General features: G+C 45.5%; 1 long non-coding RNA gene across 2 annotated transcripts in view; it reads left to right on the forward strand.

The window, feature by feature from the left end:
- The window catches only part of LOC150061805 (uncharacterized), a 40,205-nt gene extending 21,234 nt beyond the window's left edge, over nt 1–18,971 (forward strand). The window contains exons 4-5 of one of the 2 annotated variants that reach the window (XR_016535947.1): nt 8,689–8,793; nt 18,709–18,971. This is a non-coding gene — a long non-coding RNA (uncharacterized LOC150061805). Of the gene's footprint in view, nt 1–8,688; nt 8,794–11,202; nt 11,236–18,708 lie in introns of those variants that run through there. The other variant, XR_016535948.1, reaches the window with a different exon arrangement.
- The last annotated feature ends 3,313 nt before the right edge of the window (nt 18,972–22,284 follow it).

The raw sequence follows: 22,284 nt of genomic DNA on the forward strand, positions 1-22,284 counted from the left end.
GTGTGTGTGTGCGTGTGTGTGTGTGTGTGTGTGTGTGTGCGTGTGTGCGTGTGCATGTGCCAGTACTGAAATGTGAACTCAGCACCTCAAACTCCTGTTAGGCTTTTTTGCTCAAGGCTGGTACTCTACCACACTTAAGCCACAACTCTACCGTTGGCTTTTTGCTGGTTAAGTGAACCTAAGCCAAAACCCTCAGATCTCAGACTCCTGAGTAGCTAGGATTACAGGTGTGAACCATCAGCTCTCAGCTTCATGATGTTTCTTACTGATTTCCAAGTCTTTTCTCATTGACTCCTCTTCTGAGCTATCGGGAGTAGGAGCAGTGAAAGTTGATCTTCAGTCACTTATGACAAAGACCTGGCCCCAGTCTCAGGGCTAGGCTTCTTCTATTCTCCATCGCATTCACAAAAGCAGCCAGCATAAGCAGTAGTTTGGCCCACACTTCCTCTCTCCTCTTCTTTCCTTTTCCTTCCAGTCAACATTTGCTACTTGCTCTACGTGTTTCAAGCTTCTCAGATCAGTCACTATTAATGTTATAAAAATGAAGCTGAATTCAAAAGCATTTCTTTCAAGAGAAAGGACCTGATCTGAAAGAATAGCAACCATAGCTTACTCTGTAAGAAATCCCAACAGCTAGAAGAAGGAGGAGCTAAACATCTTTGCTCATTATTTATGCATTTACTCATTCGTGCCGGCACTCCTCTACTCATAGATGCACTCATCTATTCATGCATGCATTCACTTTTCATTTATTTATTTGGATCTGCATTTACTTGGCTTCCTGCTCACAATGTGTCAGGCGTTGCCCCAGGCCCAGGAACACAAAGATGAAAATAGTCCCAACCATTGAGGAGCTCAGTGTCTGCCAGGAGCAGCAGATGCACAGACTACACGGGGCATTGCTGCCTTGGCAGAACTATGCTCCGATGTGCACGTGTGCACAGGTGGAGTCCTGAGCTCCATCACACCACAGACAGAGATGCCCTTCAGAGCAGTTACATCTAGTAAACTAGATGGGTGGGGTAGGTAGAGAATAGAGCACTGGAGACAGAGTGAACAGGTCACTCAAAGGCACAGTGGACAGAAGCTGCCACGAACAGGAAATTCTTTCAGCTGGGGAATTTCTTCAGCCTACATATGGAGGGAAGGGTGATGGTACACACCTGGGGAGACTGAGGCAGACCAAGAGGTCAGAAAGGCAGACGTGTCACACTGTGAGCACACAGTCCCAGCTAGACTGCAAACCCTGGGAGATGTGCTGGTCACCTTTGTACTCTCCCAAGCTCCCCACAGCACTCACACCACAGAGCAACCCAGAGAAGCCAGAGGTGGAGGAAGGATGGAATGTCCCTAAGATTTTCAAGCAAATCCCTCCCCCGTGGTGCCCCAGGCTGTACATCACTATCTCTCACAGTCCCTCCTCACCCCCTCCCCATGGAGTGGCCTGGTCTGTGCCAGGCAGTTGCTCCGTAATAATATAAGTCAAGGGCAGAAGTGGATTTGTGTCTCAAAATTTCACTGGGTAAACTTTGCTAAAAGGCATCTAGTTGCAAGCCCAAGGACATTCTGTCTGGCCAATGTTGTTGAAACATGCAGAAAATGATTCATTGTCCAGACAACCCTTTCACAGCCATTTTAAGTGGGGGCAAGTCTGACAAGCATGAGAATGGGGAAAGTAAACACTAATTTGTTGATTAGAAAACCATAAAGTGTCAGAGGTGAATTGGAAACATTTCAAACAGTAGAATGTTTGCCTCGCAAGTGTGAGGCCTTGACTTCAATCCCCAATACAATTAAATAAATGAGTAATTGAATAAATCAGTAGATAAGGTGTTCAAGGGTGAAGACTAATGACCCCTTTTTAATTCTTGCATGAGAAGAAATGCAATCCTGTGATGAAAGGGTGACTTGAGCAAGATGCATTGTATTCATAAACTGCTTTGTTGAATAGCAGCTCCTTAGTGCTAATAAAGATTATATATATGAATCAGTAGAAACCTTGGGCTCTCCTAGCAGAGACTTACAATAGAGCAAACCTAGATACATAAGGCCATATAGGATGACGCTAAATGAAAGGATCTCCAAGATATAGAAACAAAAGCCATATAATGAGAGATTGTTGTCCTCAATGTACTATATTATCTCTCATCTCTTTTGCTGTCCCTTGGTTATTTCATATTGTTACAGTTTTTACCTTGTTATCTGATATATTGTATATATGCTTATATAGGATTGTATATATGCTTATATAGGATAGGGAAGGGGGGAAAACAAGATGAGGGGAGGAGAAAAATGGGGACCAAAACATGAGAAAGGGTATCAATGTTTGTGAAGTAATACACCTTCTATCTGGTGAATATAATGTAACCCTTCTATTAATTACAATAAAAATATATGAAAAAAGAATAAAAAATTCAAAAAAGATCATATATGTATATGCATATATGTATTATGTTCTTAAAGAAATGCAGTCTTGAAAGACAAGTGAGTCTATCCAAATACTATCCAAAATCCAGTGAGACCTGATAGTGTTACTTCCCTCCTCTGAAGTTGTTTTGCAAATAAACACTTGAAAGTCTGCCCAGACGGCTATAATCTTATTAATCTAACAAAGAGACTCAGTAACAGCCTCAACCAGGGGATCTGCATTTACCATGTAATTTGTAACAAGCGGATAAACACGCTCTCACCCCATTTGAGAAAAAAAAAATCTCCTGCTCCCACCCAGAAAGCAGTTGGCAGAAAACAGTGCTAAAGGATTAAGCCCCCTCCCAAAAGACTGTGGTTTAGAGTCCCGGGTAAATATTTGCTCATCTCCCCACCCTTGGCTTCTTGGGCCCTGCCCTCTCCAAGTTCAGAAGCACAGTGAGATTTTCCTCTGGGTCTCCCAGTCTGGAGCGCCAGTCCGCTGAGATCTTGCCTTGTGGGATTTCTGTTTTCAGGTCTTACTAAGAGGCTCTGAAGTCATTCTCAATTATCTGGCAGATTTTGGAGAGCTCCTAAACTGACCTCTTACACTAGTCTGAGGGTGTAGCAGAAGGCAGCATCCTCTCCTGCTGGTCTCTTGATGCATACAGTTGGACAAGAACTTGTAAACTGGCTCTGTGTGGAGTAGGTGCTCACAGAAGCCTCTGAATGAAGAGAAGGGCCAGCAGCATCCGAGAAGGGGAAACAGCAAAGTGATACCAAGTTACCTACACAAGACAATGTGGCCCCATCACCCCGCTAGGCCCCTGCCACCCATTCCTGCCCTCACAAACTTGCCATCCTCTCTAGGAGTAAGCATAGCCCTCAGGTTTCTGTTCTGAGCCGGCCCATACCAGCCTTCTGCCTCTCCTGCACTGACTAAGCCTCCTCACTCACCAGGACCAGAAAATTGGGCAGGGAGGAGATGGACACACCTACCACACATCCCATGAAAACATGGAATGCACTGCTCAGCATGGCAACGAATCAGTCCTTGAGTCCTTACAATAAGCCTGTACATAAGAAACAGCCACAGACAAACTAGCACTCCCAGGGTCACACAGCTGGGTGTGCCTCCTTCACCCTGGATTAGATGAGGCCATTCTGTACACAGCATATGAATCTTATCTCCTTCCAGCCTCTCTTATTTCTAAGTAGCTCCTCTCTGCTCCTCTTTAACTTCTGACCCTTCTCACATATCTGTTTCAGTTTGATTTTCAAGCCATTGATTCTCCAGCTCACTGAGCCCATCTGGGCTCTTAGCTGCTCCCATCTCTACCAGTCCTCTTACCTGGTCTGTGCAAGATCCTTTCTGAGTTTACCTGGTGCTCAAGAGTTCACGTGGAAATGAACATATATATTCCACCACTGCATGCTAAATACCATCCTAGTCAGAGTCCAAATTAATAAGTGAAAAAGCACACTGGACTTTACAATAGAACGCTTCTAATCAAAAATGTCGTATCAATGAGTGATTGTAACCTGTGCAACTAGGTGATTTGGCCTTAAGGGAATTCTTTTATTTAAAAGATAAGCATGCTTGGAATCTGACTTGGTGTGCATCTGATCAATATTTATAGCATTAAAGAAGAAGAGAGGCCTGGCTGATGCAGGGTTTATTGAAAAATCCACATTCTTCTCATGAGTCCCTTATAAACAAAGCCTCAATTTCAGGATTTTTTTCAATCCTTTCATTATTTATTTCTCCTTTTCTATCTCTTTTCACAATACTGATTATCTCCACTTATACTATTGGGACTGGGCTTTTATGTTTATAAGCTATTTTGGTGAACACACACACACACACACACACACACACACACACACACCACATACACATACACACAGTGAGAGAATTCTTCAGGTCCCATCCACCACTGAGATCTGAGCATGACTCTTCCAATTCTGAATCTACCAGGCAGGAACTGTGGGTGTCTTCTTCTGTAGCCCAAAGAACCCCACTGAGATTTCTCAGCAAGAAAGGATCATTAGCCATAATTACAGTGGGCATGGCTGTGTGATATAGTTTGAATGTTAAACCCATCCTTCTACACATAAAACAGCAGTTCACTTTGCACATCTACTGTGACTAGAGGTACTTGGCAAACTCCCCGAACTCAGCTGAGTGAAATTTCACAATACAGATGGGCCAACTCTTTGAAAGTACATGTCTTTGGAATTTGATGCAGAAAGGAACAGAAAGGCCTCAAGACATCATTTCCTAAAACAGAGGGAATGCACTGGTTTCCACCACCTCTTCCTCTCCTGAAGGCGACCAGTAGAGTGCATCCAGTCACTCTGAAAACATCTCATCAGTCTCCTGCCACAAAGATGGATGGCATTTTCTTCAGACCCTCATCCTACTGCCCTCAGCAAAAACAGCTGCCAGGCTGTGTTAGAGGTGGCACTCACACAGATGGCAGTGCCTGGCAGCGGGGAGAGGTGGCTGTCCCACCGTGCAGGCCCCCTTTCCTCCTAGACCCTTCCACAGGTCACTCCCACCAGCGTGGTTCTGTCTTTTCTGCTGTCAGGAGCAGAGCCATGGTGGAAGTGCCACAGTCAGGTGGCGCAGATTCTGCTAGGACACCAGGAACCTGCCTTGGCATATTACCACATAGGAGGGGCATTCGATTTGATCTGCAGCTGAAAGGCAAGCCCTGGGCCACGTGTCTAGGGGATCTCACTCCTCCCAAGGGTTTCATCCCATCCCAGCCTCTCTCCAAACCAGCCTCCCTCCTGCCCCCGACCTTGGGTTGCTTTTCACATTGTAGGTCCTGCAGGAGTAGCTCGGGTCCTGGTGCCCAGCGCACCTAGCCCTGATGAATCACATACCTGATGAATCCATTTAAACCTCTGGGGCCCAGTGGAAGGAACTTCTGAGGGTCCTCTGAGGTTCTGGGTTCCCGGAGAGCAGCACAGATCCAGGGCCAAACGATTGTGGGTTCTGATTTCCAGAATTTCCTGAGGATTATGTTGGCAAAGATTAGCATAAGAAAGCCGGCCAGTTTAGGCATACACCTGTGCCTGCCACGATGCCCACTGACATGAAAAGCTGACTTTCCATCCTCCCCCCTCCAGGGGTTCAGAGGCAGCAGTGCTTACTTAGCACAGCCATTTTCAGAAGCCCGCCAGAGCTCAGCAGCCCAGCAACCTCCATGTGGCTGACAAGAGCTTATGTCTGCACAATGCAGCCTGTCTGATAAAATGTGCAGGAAAATGGAGCCTTTCGACATGACAGAGTTTTCAAATATTATTACTGCTCTATAAATAGCCCACACCCACAGTGTATCAGGTGCCACGTGGGACATAGTAGATTCAGCTGGAGAGTTTTCTTAAAAGACATATAACTGTACCACATGCCAGTCATCATGGATAATATTTATGTGCATTCTGCAGCAGCAAAGATTAGCTGTGTCAATATGTAGAGAAAAAGCCCACCAAAAAAAGAGTATGCGGAATGTGTACTATCCACACACAACGGCAGTGCACTTCCTTGCTTCTTTCAGAGCTCTTTCACCCAGAAAAGCCACAGGGGTGAGGAATTAATGCAGCAGTAATGGGGGGATTATCAGAGGTCCTGGGGGTCTCCTAGTAGCTCAGATCCCCCACCACTGAAAAGAGAGTCTTCAAGCTGTGAAAGCAACCAGCCCTTCTTATTGTCCATAATGGATCACAGTGCATTCCTTTTTTCCATTGCGTGGTGGGGGAGAAAACCAAGATATTTTAGGGTAGATATGAATGACTATCCCAAGTGCCAGGTTGTACTTGAGAACTTCAAGTAGGCAATCTGACATGTCCAGCAGGGGGTTTCTGTGCACTGAATGGTGCCTCCAATTCCTACTTTGGAGCCCTAAGTCCTCCTCTGAAAGTATTTGGAAATGAGGCCTTGGGAAGAAGTTCAGATTAGGTGAGGCTGAAGGGGGGGCCCTCCTTCTGGGATTGGCGCCCTTAGAAAGGATGACCTTAACCAGATGCCGTAGTGCACATCTGTAATTCAAGCACTAAGATCCCACTCTCTCTCTCTCTCTCTCTCTCTCTCTCTCTCTCTCTCTCTCTCTCTCTCTCTCTCTCTCTCTCTCTCTCTTCTCTCTCTCTCTCTTCTCTCTCTCTCTCTCCCCAAACCCCTCCCCCCCGCCAGTGAGGACACTGGACAAGGCAGTTGTCTGCCACCTGAAAACCCTCCTCACCAGACCATGCCGGCATCTAGACCTTGAACTTCAGTCATGTGAGAAAATAGATTTCTGTTGTTGAAATCACTTGGTCTCTGGTATTTTGTTATGACAGCCTGGCCTTCCCAATACCATGAGTTGTTCCCCTATGAGCTTCCATCTATGATACCTACAAGATCAAATCTGGGGTTGCATGAAGCATGTATTCAAGTGACTGAGTCTTGATAGAGCTGATTGTTAAGGACCAAAAGAAGATGTGACTCTCTGGTAGAGAGTCAGTCCTGAGCTAAAAATAGAAAACTTGTCCTATTGTACTAAACAGTGAAAATTGAATGCCAGTGATGCTGGCATTCAATGGTAATATTATAGAAAGCAGGCAGGTGAAGGGCAGAGAGAGAGAGAGAGAGAGAGAGAGAGAGAGAGAGAGAGAGAGAGAGAGAGAGAGAGAGAGAGAGAGAGAGAGAAAGAGAGAGAGGGACTTAGTTTATTGTAAATCTCATTTTCTTCACTGAACAGATTTATTTTTAATTGCCTAGTGTCTGGTTGAGCAGTTATTAGTGAAATTTATTTTTGTAATAAAAGGTCTTTTTTAAATCACGGTTTTTATTAATAATGATGGATACTAGATTTTGCTGTAATAAGATACTGAAGCACTTTTGCCCCTCAAGCATAGAACTACCACTTGAGCCACAACCCCGCTTCCAGCTTTTTGGTGGCTAATTGGAGATAAGAGTCTCACAGACTTTGCTGCCTAGGCCAGCTTCAAATTATAATCCTCATATCTCATCCTCCTGAGTAGCTAGCATTATAGTTGTAAGTCGATGGTGCCCAGCTTGAAGCACTTTTAAAATGTGAAAAACAAATCTTGCTCCCCTTCCTGTGCCCATGCCAGCCCTGTGCTTACTCTGTCTATTTCTTCATGACTCAGCCTGGCCCCCTTTTACCAGATATAGGCTCCTGCTTCTGTCTACCAACCTGGCTGCAGGGACTGAAAGATTTGGAATCTCAACATGTGGGCTCCAATTCTGATTCTGGCTTTGGACAACTTTCCAACACTCGGTTTCCCTAACGTGAAAGTTATCTGCCTATCTTGCACTATCATTCTTGGATTAAAAAGAGTGCTTATATGTGCCTGACACTCAGTCCTCAGTCTCCAGTGCTCTGATTATTGCTACATTTAACCTTCTCCTTGCTCTTTCTCTCCTGATGCCTGATTCCCCTCTCTCTGCCTTCCTCAGTCTGTGTCTCTGCCTCTCTTCCCTTTTTATACTACTTTCCCATTCTCCTCATTGGCCCCTGGTCACATTCCTCCCCGTCCTTGCTACTAGGTCCTGTCTGGAACATTCTATTGCTCCTCATTTAAGACAGGGGAAAACAAAACAATGTTCGTGATCACACTACGGATTTCTTTCTGAGCTTGTTGATTAGATCTGCCTGCCTCTTTTTTTTTTCTTTTCTGACAGTCCTGAAGCTTGAACTCAGGGCCTGGGCACTATCCTCTACAGCACTAGCGTTACATAGGCTAATGCTCTACCCTTGAGCCACAGCACCACTTCCAGCCTTTTCTGCATATGTGATACCGAGGAATCCAACCCAGGGCTTCATGCATGCTAGGTGAGCACTCTACCGCTAGGCCGCGCTCCCATCCCTAGATCTACATTTTGCTCCAGTATTTATTGTATTTCTCAAATCATCATCTATTTTAAGAGTTTCATTATGTAGCCCAAGATGACCTCAACTTTGCAGTCTTCTTGTCTCAGCTTCCCAAGTGCTAGGATTACAGGTGTGTGCTACCATCACCATATTCAAACGTTTTTTGGCCAGTCCTGGGGCTTGAACTCAGGGCCTGAGCACTGTCCTTAGACTTTCTCAAGGCTAGTGATCTGCCACTTGAGCCACAGCACCACTTCTAGCTTTTTGCTATATATGTGGTACTGAGGAATCAAACCTGGGCCTTTGTGCCTGCTAGGCAAGCACTCTACCACTAGGCCAAACTCCCAGCCCTCTTCAAACCTTTATAATGACATTTGACTTTTTGTTCTTTTGAATTCAGCCCTTGGGAGTTAATTAAAGAACTGTGGGTGTTTCCATCTTCTGAGGAAAGCTCAAACTGAAACAGGCCGATTAAATCAGCTTGAGTCCATCCTCTCCAAAGCAGGTAAGGAGTCAATACTGTACCTCTGCTAACAGGACCCCCTCCCTGACCAGCTGCTTTCCAGCCTGGTTTCTCTCTTCTGGGCCTTATTTGTGGTGCATCACCCTTATTAAAGAATATAGATTCAGGCTAGGAATGTGGCATAGTGGTAGAGTGCTTGCCTAGCATGCATAAAGCCCTGGGTTCGACTCTTTGGTATCACAAAAACAAACAACAAAATTAATTAATTTTTTTTTAAAAAGAATAGATTCAAAGCAGGCACTGGTACCCATGTTTTTAATCCTATTCAGGAGGCTGAGATCTGGGGATTGAGTTTCAAAGCCAGTCCAGACAGGAAAGTCCTTGAGACTCTTATCTCCAAATAACACCAGAAAACTGGAAGTGTTAGAGCACTAGCCTTGAGCAAAAAAGCTCAGGGATAGCCCTCAAGCCCTGAGTTCAAGCCCCATGACCAAAAGAAGATAGATAGATAGATAGATAGATAGATAGATAGATAGATAGATAGATTCATAAGTCTAAAATAATTACCTAATCAAATCTGGCAGTTTATTAAAGGAATAATAAGCTATGACCACATGGGCTTAGCACAGGGTTTAAGGAAGATGGTAAGAAACAGACCACTGATCACCACAGCAAAAACAGACGACCAGACAATGACTCAGTTGCAGGTGTGTGTGTGCTGTGGATCAGGAATGACAGAGCAGTGGCTGGCCACAGTGAGGGCTGCAGGGGCCGGAACTATCACATGGACAGCAGAGGAGCCTTTGAAGGACAACAGATACACTCACTGTCTTGCTGGTGACAATGGGTGTGGTCAACACACCAAACTGCACATAAAACAGATCAGAGGCTGGGTGCGGTGGCTCGCACCTGTAATCCTAGCTACTCAGGAGGCTGAGATCTAAGAATTAAGGTTCAAAGCCAGCCTGGGCTTTAAAAAATGGAAAGTGGAATAGAGCAAAACCTTGATACATAAGGCCATATAGTATGAAGCTAATTGAAAGGACCTCCAGGATATTGAAACAAAAGCCATATAATGAATGATTGTTGTCCTTAATGTACTATGTTGTCTCTCATCTCCTTTGCTGTCCCTTGGTTATCTCATATTGTTACAGTATCTCACTTTGTTATCTGATATATTGAATTTATTTATATTTGGTTATTTGAAATTTGATAGGGAAGGGGGGAAAACCAAGACTGGTGGGGGGGTTGGGGGGAGGGAAATGGGTACCAAGACATGTGAAAGGGTACCAATGTATGTGAATTAATGCACCTTCTATCTGGCAAATATCATGTAACCCTTTTACTAATTACAATAAAAAATTTAAAAAAAAAATGGAAAGTGGGGTTTGGCTCAAGGATAGGGCGGTAGCCTTGGGCTAAAGAGCTCAGAAACAATGCCCAGGCCCAGGGGTAGGCAGTAGTCTTGAGCTGAAGAGCTCAGGGACAGTGCCGAGGCCAAGTTTAATCCCCATGACCTACCAAAAAAAAAAACCAGATCAGAGAAGGTTCCACATTAGGAGGGCTGATAGTACTAGGTGTTGATCGGTCTTGGTGGAAGGCATACAATGGACAGTTATCTGGGGATGGTAGTCTACAATAACCTCCCCCTCCAGGCTTGTCCAGCAACTAAGGATTAGGGAATCCATCTGCAGGGCAGCTTGTGCTCTATCTTTGCAGCTGGCCTTTAGGAGGTGAGGCTGTAACCTGGGTACAGGGTGGTTGGAGAGTGAGAGGAAAAACAGTAGCCAGAGGGCGCTCACCTCCCACCTGCTGAGGGGAGAAACACCCTCCTAGCCTGCCAGATTGTCTCCAGACATGGGGATGGTGACAAGAAAGAGGGTTCAGGAAAGCCACCCCAACCCTCAACACCTAACAGGGTTCTTTTTTATTGAGAAGCCCCTCCTCCCTGGCTTTCCAGGTATTGCTTTGTGATCTCTGGGGAAGGAAAGCCTTTACTCAAAAACAAACATATTTTAACCATTTGAAAGGCACCTTGACTCTGTGTTTCAAAAGCTGGAAGTAACAATAAACACAGCATAATAAAATAATACACTTGAAAAGAAATTCAGATCTGCATTTGAGAACAAAGGAAGTCTCAATGCTGACCCAGGACAAAGGGGAGCTGCCTTTGTGGGAGCTAAACATTTAGGGGGTGTGTATGTGTGACCTGTTTTGAACCTTTTTGAATAGATCATACAGTTCCTTTGATCTAGAGGGCTGGTTCCAGCACAGAGACATGCCAGGAAGTAGGCACAGGCTGAGGAATGAGGAGGCACTGCAGAGGCTCCACCAGCCTGCCAGGCTGGGCCTCTTGCAGTGGGCTTGATTGATGATTTGAGGTGGGAAGCTGCATCTCACTAATAGCCTGAATGACGAGACAGGTTCTGTCTGTGTCTGCTCAAACCACAGAAGGACCAACCCTTCATCATCATCATCATCATCATCATCATCATTGTCGTTGTTGTCATTGTCGTGGTTGTTGTCACCATTATCAGCATTATGGAAGGAAGCTTACAGCAAGCATCCATCCTCTCCAAGCACTGCTTGAATTCCTGAGGGGTTTCACACATGTCTCATCCAACCTTGACCAGCACACCTAGGCCATTCTTCAGTAACTTCTTTTACAGATGGGAAACTGAGGCTTGGAGAGCTCAGGCTCACACATGCAGGACAGGGAGAGAGACGGAATCGGAGATACAGGCAAGAAGAGTCAATAGAAGGAACGTAGTGGAGCCGAGGCTCAACTTGTAGACAGCTAGCCGTGAATTGAAAAAGCCAAGTAAGAGCGCAAGGCTCTGAGTTTAAACCCCAGTGCCAGCACTTAACACAAACAAAAAAGAGACTCTTTTATTCCTCAAGCCTTCATCTAAACTTTTGACTAAGAGTATTCTAGAAAGATTCAGGCCTAGGGATACTCCCCTAATGTGTGGCCATTTTAATGATGCTCAGGAAAGAGAAGTAGGAGGAAGACAGAGCTCAAGACTTGGCCAAATACAGAGTATAGAGTGAGTCCAGTTTTTCTTCTTTTCTTTTCTTTTTTTCTTCATACATGGTGACCATACACTATGCAGTGCAGAACCTGGACTTGAACTCAAGTCCATAGAGAGCCAGCATCTCCATGACTCTTGGATAATGACGAGAGTCCTCTCTACTTTGTCCAGGAACTACCTTGATAGTCACATGAAGGATCCTTTAAGGGCCCCACTCACATTTCTGTGAACAAAATCCTCAGGCCTTCAGAACAAGCTGGACTGCAGCCCTCTAAACCTCTCCACAGAAAGGAAGCTGAGCTCTGAGACTGCCATTTGCAGATACGGCCACCAGAGGGAGCTCCAGGACAGTCAACTTCTTTGTACTCTCACACTCATGGCCCAGGAATTGTGTTTAAACATTTAGTTATGTGGCCCAGCTCTCCCTCCTCTTCTCAAAGCACAGACAGTCTGGTGTCATCTGTAGAATGATTTATACAAACAACTCTATGTGTGTTATCTTTAACCAAGCCCTCTGCTTTGGAGAGAGAGGTTAGGGAAAGCCCTCAGTAGGAGAAACTTTATTCGAGATAACTGACCAGTCCATTTATCAAGGAAGGTATCAGAAAATCTTGGGGTAAGGACTGGAGAGATGATAATTCAAAGATTTTCCCCCGGTCCCCCTGTGAATGTTCACCAGGTGGTCTCTATTCAACCCAGTAGGTCCCTCACTCTCACGGGGTCTGCATGGCAGAAGGGGTATCAGAGCTTGGGGGAACCCCTATTATGGGGGTACCCATATCGAGGACTCCTCCCTACCCAAATCCAGAGGAGATATGGCTCTGACCCAAGGTCAATGGTGTATAGATCAGACTTATCACAGTTCCAAGACTGGTTGGAACCGTCCTGGGGTAGACAGTGTGTGCTGCCAGCCTGGAGGGAGGTCTGCCACAGTTATTTTAGGGAGCCCAGCTCAGGGGAGCCCACTGTGTGGTACACAGCATAGGAGCAGAGTTCAGTGCTGTAATTAGCACATACCACTAAGTTAATCCCACAGCTACTTAAAGCCATGCGGTGGTGATCGTGATGCTTACGATGGTGATAATTGGGGAGAAGTAGGACGCACGTTGAGCAATGAGTGTAATTAATGCCGCCTTAGCTTGGTAGGCTTTTAAACAGCTTCCTGTTCTCTGCTAGTTTTCCCATCACAAGCAGGCCCGGTGGCTCTTTCTTCTCATCCTGGTTTGGTGGTCAGCCTAGCCATTAAAGCAGAAGCATGGATCTCCTGGGCAAGTCCTCCTGTCCACAGTGCATGTGCTTTAGGTAGTGTCAGCTGTGACCCTCACGAGCCCCACTGGAACACTGCACACACATGCACGCTATGACTAGTGATTGATGGATGTGCAAGCCAGTCCCAGTCTATAAAGCTCAACTCCTAGATGGTGGATAGATCTGTAGGGGAGAGACAGTTCTCTTCCTGCTGCCTTCGGTGGGGGGGACTGAAGCGGGCCCCTGGAGGCAGTTTGTCTGAGAGCTATTCTGCCAGGAAGGAAACAACAAAGAAAGATCAGATCCTCTGGCCATTGCTTGAGTTCCTGGATCCAGCCAGGCCAGAAGTGGTCCTTGGAACCCTTTGATTAAGTGAGTCCAAAAATTCAATCTTTTCCGAAGCCTACGGAAGTTTGGTTTGTGTCCCTTGCAATTAAAAATCTCCCACCTGTGGGCCGGGAGTTTGGCCTAGTGGTAGAGTGCTTGCCTAGCATGCACGAAGACCCGGGTTCCATTCCTCAGTACCATATACATAGAAAAAAGCCAGAAGTGGTGCTGAGGCTCAAGTGGTAGAGCTCTAACCTTGAGAAAAGTCCAAGGACAGTGCTCAGGCCCTGAGCTCAAGCCCAGGACTGGCAAAAAAAAAAAAAAAAAAAAAAAAAAAAAAAAAATCTCCCACCTGCTATGTCTTAGGGAAGTATAAAGCCAAAGGCAGCTGAAGTGTTGATGGGGATCCTGCCATCAGATAGGAGAGCCTGGACGTGAATGGGTATCAGAGGGGGCAGGGGTGAGGGCTGGGATGTCTAGGGGTTCACGAACCACATTGTCACAAAAAGAAGCCCCCCCACTCTCTCTCTCTCTCTCTCTCTCTCTCTCTCTCTCTCTCTCTCTCTCTCTCTCTCTCTCTCTCTCTTTCTCTCTCTCTCTCTCTCACACACACACACACACAGAGAAGAAAGTATCAGGACAATTATAGAGGCCCTACCCCAGCCACTATTAGTCCTCCTTAATCCTGCTGACAGCAGGTTGGCAATGCCAGGACGGGGACAGCCTCTGGCTCTGCCCTGGTGGGTCCCGGCACTGGCTGATACCTGGGCTGAGTGCTCAGTGAACAAGAAAGGGGAAGAAGGGCTGGTGGACTTGTCACCAGATGCAGGGGAAGGTTTGTGATGTTTCCTTTCAAAAGTGGGGATTCTTTGCATCCTTGATGCCTCAGACTGACTAAATAGTAATTTGGTTCAATGTCTTTCGAAAAATTAATCAGAGTGAGGCCTTAGGAGACCAGGTTGGTGGGTTGCTCAAAGAGAGCCCCTTTGTCTGGCACCTCTGTGAAGCCTGTCTCCTTGGATTTCAGGGCCAGAGTCCTCCCCCACTCCCTACCCCCCTTCCCTTCCTTATGCTGTCTCAAGTCACAGCCAGGAAGGAGCTGGCAGGGAAACATGTTGCTCCATTTCATTTTCCTTTCAAGAGCTCAGTCCTCCTTTAGTAGAGGTAGCTCTCAGCCCCAGGCCCTGGCCCCTCTGTCCTCTCCTCCTGTCCCAGGCAGTGTCACCAATACCCAGGGCTGCCAGACCCTCCCCTCCTCTAACCCCTGTGCTGTCTGAGCTGTCCTGGGGTCTCTGAGGCTGATATGTGGCCAGTACTGGACCAGGGCCAGCATGCCAGACTACCAACCAACCATCATTACAAAATGTAAATGGGCTTCTGTGTGTACTTGGTCCCTGATAGCTGGGTGACCCAGATGGTTCCCTCCCCGCCTGTGTCCTCCATCCTCTCAAATCCCAGTCAGTCCTCACGTCCCCTCAGTGCTCCTTTTCATCTACATGCTTCCCTCTCTCAGTCCCTGCCTGAGTTGAGGGCCCTGTGTTGACTGCCTCCTGCTCTTTCCTCCACATCCCTTGTTGCTCCCTGGGGGGTCTGAATGCCAGTGTCTCCCTTAAATTCCTCGCTGGAACTGAATTCCCAGAATGACACTGTTAAAGAGGTGTGGCCTTTGGAATGGAATGAGAGATAAGTTCCATGCATGGGGTTAGAGACCTTATAAAAAAGAAGCCTGAAGCAGAGTGTGATGGCTGAAGCTAAGGCAGGAAGAACTCAAGTTCAAGACCAGCCTGGGCTACATAGCAAGACATTCTAGAAATGAAAGGAAGGAAGGAAGGAAGGAAGGAAGGGAGGGAGGGAGGGAGGGAGGGAAGAAAAAAAGGAAGGAAAGAAGGGAGGGATAGGTTCGAAGAAACTCCCTTACCCCTTTGGCCTTTGTGAGGACCAAGCAATGAAAGGACTCCATGAGAACAGGCTCTCAGCAGACACCAAAGCTGCCAGTACCTTGATCTTGGACATCCCAGCCTCCAGAACAATAACTGTGTTTCCTTCTGCTTTTTACAGCAGCCTGTGTGGACTCTGACAGTCTAGCAAGCGCCCTAGAGACACTACAAATGCAAGTGCGAGCCCTCCCCACCACCCACTACCACGGGCCCTGCTGCTGCTGTTGGCTAACATGGCCTTTGTTCTTCCAGCTCCTCCCTCAGCCCCAACTGGGCTCCAGACACTGCCCTGAACAATGGATGGAGCTAACTGAGCTCCTGAGCATGGCAGGTGGGTGTCTGGGGTGCCAGGATGGAAGCTGTAGGTGAAGAGAGACAGATGGCCTTGTTCAAATGCAGGGAGTGGGTGAGCTCACTGAACTGCCTGGGGGCAGACATAATGGAACACACACTTGCACCATCTCAGTGGGTGAGATGGTGTCTCCTCTGGTTTTAATTTGCATGTCCCTAATGAGCAATACCCTTGACTATCTTCCTAGGTGCTCGTTCGCCATTCATCGATCTATTTTGGTACAGTATTGGTTTGAATCTTTTGCTTAGTTAAAAAAAAAAAAAGAATTGTTTTATTGAGTTGCAAGGCTTGTTTATATAATCTGGATACCAGTCCCTTGTGAGATATTTGGTTTTTTAACGCTTTACTGAGAAATTATAGTTCACATTCCTTAAATTTCCCCTAGTTCAAATGTATAATCCAGTGGCTTTTAGTAATTTAGAGTTGTCATAGTTATCACCATGTTTTGCAAATATTGTCTTCCAGTCTGTGGCTTGCTTTTCCATTGTCTTAACAGATTCTTTTGAAGAACAAATCTCCATGATTTTTATAAAGCCCAATGTACTAAGCTTTTTTTTTTTTTTTTGTAATTTGTACATCTGGAGTTCTAATTTTCCAAGCCCATGGTCATTTGTAGTTTTTTCTAAGGTTTTAGAGTTTAGACACTTGGAGACCCAAGTTAATTTTTGTATATGGAGTAAAAATTGAGATTCATTTTTTTGGTTGTATAATTGATCTAGCATCTTTTGTGGGAAAGAAAGGACACCCTTTCCCCCTTGTTTAAAAAAAATGGTTTGTGTGATGTGTCTATGTTTCTTACTGTATTCTCATGGCCTTACAATGTCTTAAAACCAGGTAGTATATGTTCTCCAAGTTTGTTCTTTTTCAAAGCTGTTTTGGATATTTTATATTCTTACACATTTACATGTAAGTTTTAGAATTAAACGTCAACTTTCACACACATAAAAAACTACTGGATTTGATTAGGATTACTGAATCTATAGATTCGTTTTTGAGGAAAATTGAGACAATTTAGAATGTTTTGATCCATGAACATGGTATATCTCTCCACTTTTAGGTCTTAATATCTCTTAGCATTATTGTATAATTTTAAATGTTTAAGTCCTGAATATCTTTTTTTTTTTTGCCAGTCCTGGTGCTTGAACTCAGGGCCTGAACACTGTTCTTGGGCTTTTTTTTCTCAAGGCTAACGCTTTGCCATTAGAGCCACAGCATCACTTCCAGCTTTTCTGTGGTACCAAGGAATTGAACCCCGGCTCTTCGTGCATGCTAGGCAAGCACTCTACCACTAGGTGAAACTCCTGGTCCCAGTCCTGAATATCTTTTAACAAAATTTATCTTTGACAAATTTACCCTTTTTGTGATGCTATCATATACTATTGCTCTTAAAATATGAATTTCTGTTTCTAGTATATAAGCATATAATTTCTGTATTTCTAGTATACGCCATAAAATTCTTTCTTGAATGTTGACCTCAGATACTTGTTGAAACGCTCTTATTATAAATAGCTATGTTTGCAAGACCTGTAAGATATTTCTCTTTTATTTGCCCAGTGACACTGTATTTTATTTTGTTTTGGTAATACTAGTGTTTGAACTCAGTGTCTCATGCTTGCTGGGCAAGCCTCCTGTCACTTGAGCCACATTGCCAGCCCTTTTTACTCTGGTTTTTTTTTAGGGGGGGCAGTCCTGGGGTTTGAACTCAGGGCCTGCACACTATCCTTGGGCTTTCTCAAGGCTAGAGGTCTACCACTTGAGCCACAACACCATTCTGGCCTTTTCTGTGTATGTGGTACAGAGGAATCAAACTCAGGTCTTCATGCAGGCTAGGCAAGCACTCTATTACCAGGCCAAACTCCCGGCTCCCTTTTTACTCTGTTTACTTTTGACATAGGGTCTTGTTTTATTTCTAAGCCAGGAATCCTTCTGTTTATGCTTCCTCCCATTGATGGAATGGCGGGCAAGCATCACCATGCCTAGCCTTTTCTGTTTAGATGAGCATCTTGTAGAATTTCTACCTAGGATAGCCTAGAACTCTAATCCTCCTAACCACAGCCTTCCACACTGCTGAGAGGGTAAATGTATACCACTACTGTGTGAGATGGGGTCTTGTGAACTTTTTGCCTGAGTTATCCTCCAACCTTGGTCCTATTGATCCTGAGTAGGATTGCAGACATGAGCCACAAGAGCCAATGGTCTGTAAGATGGTTCTGCATAGATAATCATATCCTCAGGGGATAAAGGAGTTTTTCTTCTTTTCCAATCTATGATCATCTAAATCTTTTTCTTATTGTATGGCACTGGCCAAAGCTTTCACCATAATTTGAATTAAGGTGGTAAAGAGAAACTTCTTGTCTTGTTCCTGATCTTAGAAGAAAAAATTTTCAGTCCTTCATTATTGAATATTATATCTGCTAAAGGATTTTTGTAGATGTCTTTTATTAGATGTTGAGTTTGCTGAGAACAATTTAATCATGAATGGAGACTAGCTCTTTTTTGTTGTTTTTTGGTTTTTTGGATGTCTCTTCATCAGCCCTCAAGCCTACTCACGCCTCAGCTAAAGGCCCGAAGGCAGTTCCCTGCAGATCTCTAGCATTCTCTCTGAGCAGTTCCCTCTCCTTGGATATTCCACCCTCTGAATTTTAGTGCTTTAGCTCCTTCGGCTTTCACCTTGTCCCCAGGAAGACCAGGTTCCCCGCGTACACTAACTGAAGGGGGTGCAGGGAACGGATGTTCTCTCAAGCAGGCCTCAGGGTAATCACAGACCCACTCCATTGCCTCCTGTCTTAGAGGCACTGTCACGAGCTGCCTGATGTTTAATGCCTTGAGTGCATTGCTTTACACATTTTGTATGATATTCTATTTCTTGGGATAGGAGGTTGATCTCTTCTTTGCTACTCCACCTTGGATGGAAATATAGTTCGGGTCTATTTTTTTCTTTCTGAGAATTTTTCTCCAATTTTAGGTAATTAGAATCATTTGGCTAGATAATTTTATATCCCATTCTTCTCACCCAACATTTTAACATAATCTTTCTCATGTGACTGGTAATTTTGCATAGATGCCACTTTAAAGAACATGACCACTGTCAAGGTTATGGGCAAGATTCACTGACTGGCCCCTGAGGCTGCACAATCCCCAGGCCAGCGAGCTGAAAGGAGCCGCCCTTCTCCCAGTGTGTACCCAGCCTTCTGAGGCACTTCCATACAGGAGCATGCTGTACCCCAAACTTCAATGAGGTGGTGATTGCAGACTGCAGAAGAAGCATTTTTCAATTTAAATCTTTTTTGTGTGAATGGAGCAGGTGTTTGGAAGTCACAGGAATAAAAGGACCACATTATTCACAATTTTCCTGTAATTCATCTACTGTCTGAATGAGGCTCTGCACCCAAAATAATAACCCAAAAATAATAACTTGGGAGCCCTTGCTGGGGCTCAGAGCTGGGCTGGGTTTTCCTCTGCACTGGTGATTCTAAGAAAGCCTCTGCCCAGAGCAGGCCAATGCCTGTTGTTGGCTGAAGTCCTTCCTGATGGTCTCAGTGGGTGTAGAGAGGAGATAAAGGGAGCACAGAATCAGCAAGTTCATAAGACAAATCGAGTGACAGCATAACACTAATTACTACCATTTATTAAAGTTTGATATTAACTGTGTAATCTTCACAAAACCCTATGAGACACAATTATGGCTCAGGGAATTGAATTTACTTGCTTAGTTCACACAGTTAGTGATGGTGGCATTCTAACAGGGACAATCTGACTTTGCAAAGCCATGTCTTCTACAATGTGTTTAGCTGATAGGAACCTATCAACTCTCCTTGAACAAGAAGCCCAGGGGAGCCAGAGGCCAGGAGAGCCTGAGAAGTGCCAACCCCCACGAAAAACTTTAGTCCTGGAACTGGCCACTGGCTGGCCTGTCATGTAGAAAGTCAAGAGCCACACAGAGGCCTCACTTCCACCCTGGAGGGAGTCAGGTAGGCCCTCTATCCAGCACAGGCATCTTCTGATATCACATCTTGCACTCAAACCCCTAGTCCCAGCGACCTTTTTCTGTTCTGACCTCCCAACGAACAGAAAATTATTTAGTGAGATCAGTTACTGTCCTGCCAACCAGCACCTGCAGTGTTGTGCATTACAGTATTTTTTTTTTTTGCCAGTCCTGGGCTTGAGCTCAGGGCCTGAGCACTGTCCTTGGACTTTCTCAAGGCTAGAGCTCTACCACTTGAGCCTCAGCACCACTTCTGGCTTTTTTCTAGGTATGTGGTACCGAGGAATCGAACCTAGGTTTTTGTGCATGCTACACAAACACTCTACCACTAGGCCAAACTCACAGCTCCTACAGTATTTCTTAAGAAAGTCTTTGGGTATTATTCTGATCAGAAAACTAAAGATAGTACCTAAGAGATAACTTTCCAAAGAGAGTGATGGAAACATGATTTGAACTGAGGTCCCCTAAGAATACTGTTAAGCTATAGTGGGAAATTTTTTATAGCTTATCAAGTTTTTTTTTTAATCTTATTTGTGAATCTACAAATATTGCTTGAACAAGAAAGAGACAGAGGGTGAGCTGTGCCTCCCCGGGTGAGAGTAGAAGGATCAGGCAGATAACGGATATTGCACTCTTAATCCCTGGCAGCCCTGACCATTCAGATTGATTTGAAGCTTCCTCTAAAGCTATTCTATGGATTAATTACAGCATGTAGGGGTCAGGGTCCTTGGAAAAAGGCAACAGACACAGACTTAATGAATCAAAGCAGAAAAGCAGATTGTTGAAAGGACACTGGTTTGAAACAAGGGTGGCTTGGCTGATGACAACCATCTACACTGGCCTTAGAATCAGCTGAGAGTCTCTCCAAAGACTTGTCACCATCTTGGGACCCTGATGTTGTCCCCATCACAAATATCAGCCAGCTAAGCTTTCCTGAGACCCATCAGGCCAGGCATTCCTGAATTAACTCTGTTGGGGCGAAAACGGAGACAGCTATCCAGATAAACACCCAAGAAGCTGGGAAGTGGTAGGGGTGAGGTGGCTTGAACCTGTCATCCTAGCTACTCAGAAGGCTGAGATCTGAGAATTGTGGTTTGAAGCCAGCCCAGGAGAAAAGTTCTAGAGATCCTTCTCTCCAATTATCCACCAAAAAGCCAGAAGTAAAGCTCAAGAGATAGACTACCAGTCTTGAGACAAAAAGCTACAGGATAGTACCCAGGCCCTGAATTCAAATCCCATCAGTGGCACAAAAAGAAAAGGATCAACAGTTAGTAAACAGAAGGATCAAGATTCTCCTGGCTGGTTAGCCCTGAGCGCACACTCTAACCCCTCTAATCTCTGCCACCTTTATTGTCTGCCATGGTATTTGATAGTTCCTTCTCCTTCAGGAGTTTAGGTTCCTGCATGCTTCCAGGCCTAAACAAGGAAACTACCTGCTCTGCTTCTGTTTCCAAGATGGCAGGAAAGACTCTCTGGCTGAGCCATCCTGAGATGCCCAGCAGATGGGAGTGATTTTGTTGAGGGCAAGCCTTCCATAAACAAACAGCCCCTATTAGACAGAAATAACTCTTCCTCGTGAGGGCTGTTCACCATGTCTAGCTCTCAAAACCTTAGGCCAACAGGTGAGAATCAAGGTACCCAGACATCTAGGTCTTAGCAAATGGGGTTGTTCCAGGGTTCTAGAGTACACTGGTAAGAATGATAACCTTTGGCATGAGCTGATAGTCTGTTCTAGAGACAGCTGGGTGGGGTCACCCCCAGGCAGGAAGCCACAGTTCCAGATAGTGCCAGCAGCCCTTGCCCCCAGAGCCATGGCCTCACTCACCGTTTTCCTGAAAGCAGGGGGATGGGTTGGGGGGAGGGGCTCAAGGGAATGGGGGAAGGGTGTCCCCAATCCCTGGAGGCCCATCTCAAGGAGAGAAGAGCTGCTACCTTTGCCTGGCATTTTTCAACGTCAGCAGTAAATAAATCTGCCCATAGGGCTGTTTAATTGCAACATATATATATATATATATATATATATATATATATTCATGCTTTTTCAAGGGGGGGAGGAGTGTTCTTCACTCCTTCAGTTTCCAGTACAATCCTCTATCTGATGATTCCTTCTCATTTGAATCCAAACAAGCGCATTCATCATTCCCCAAAGTGCCACTCAAGTGACTGCTCTCCACAGACTCATATTCTCAAATGTTCCCCAGCTCAATTAAGCCTAGCGCAAGCCACTGAACCCCAGAGGCATGGTCTCTGAGGGGAGACTCTCCCCAGGCTCTCTAGAAAACGCTGTGTGGCTTCTCTGATCCCCCCAGGCAAGAAGCTGCCCATGCCAGCTTTCACCCAGCACTTCCCTTCCTCTCTCTGGGACTCCATTCCCTTTCTTCACAGTCAGCTCAGGCCCAATCAAGGGTGGCAAGCAGAGGAACCATGTGCCAGGTTCTGCCTAGCCTCCTCCCTGTCACCCTCTGTAGTTTACTTCCTGGCCTAGATTTCATTGGACTCCTCCACACAACTCTCAAGGCCAGGAGCGCACAGCAAAAGGGTGTTGCCACCCCGGGCTGCAAGAGTCCCCTGGGTCCTTTTCAGTGCACACACTTGAACTTGGAGAGCCATAGTGAAAGCCAGCAGCCCTCCTAGTGAGCTTTCTGTGGGCCA

The sequence above is a fragment of the Megascapheus bottae genome, chromosome 6, assembly GCF_031878675.1.
Source record: "Megascapheus bottae isolate mThoBot1 chromosome 6, mThoBot2.hap1, whole genome shotgun sequence".
Classification (NCBI taxonomy): Eukaryota; Metazoa; Chordata; class Mammalia; order Rodentia; family Geomyidae; genus Megascapheus; species Megascapheus bottae.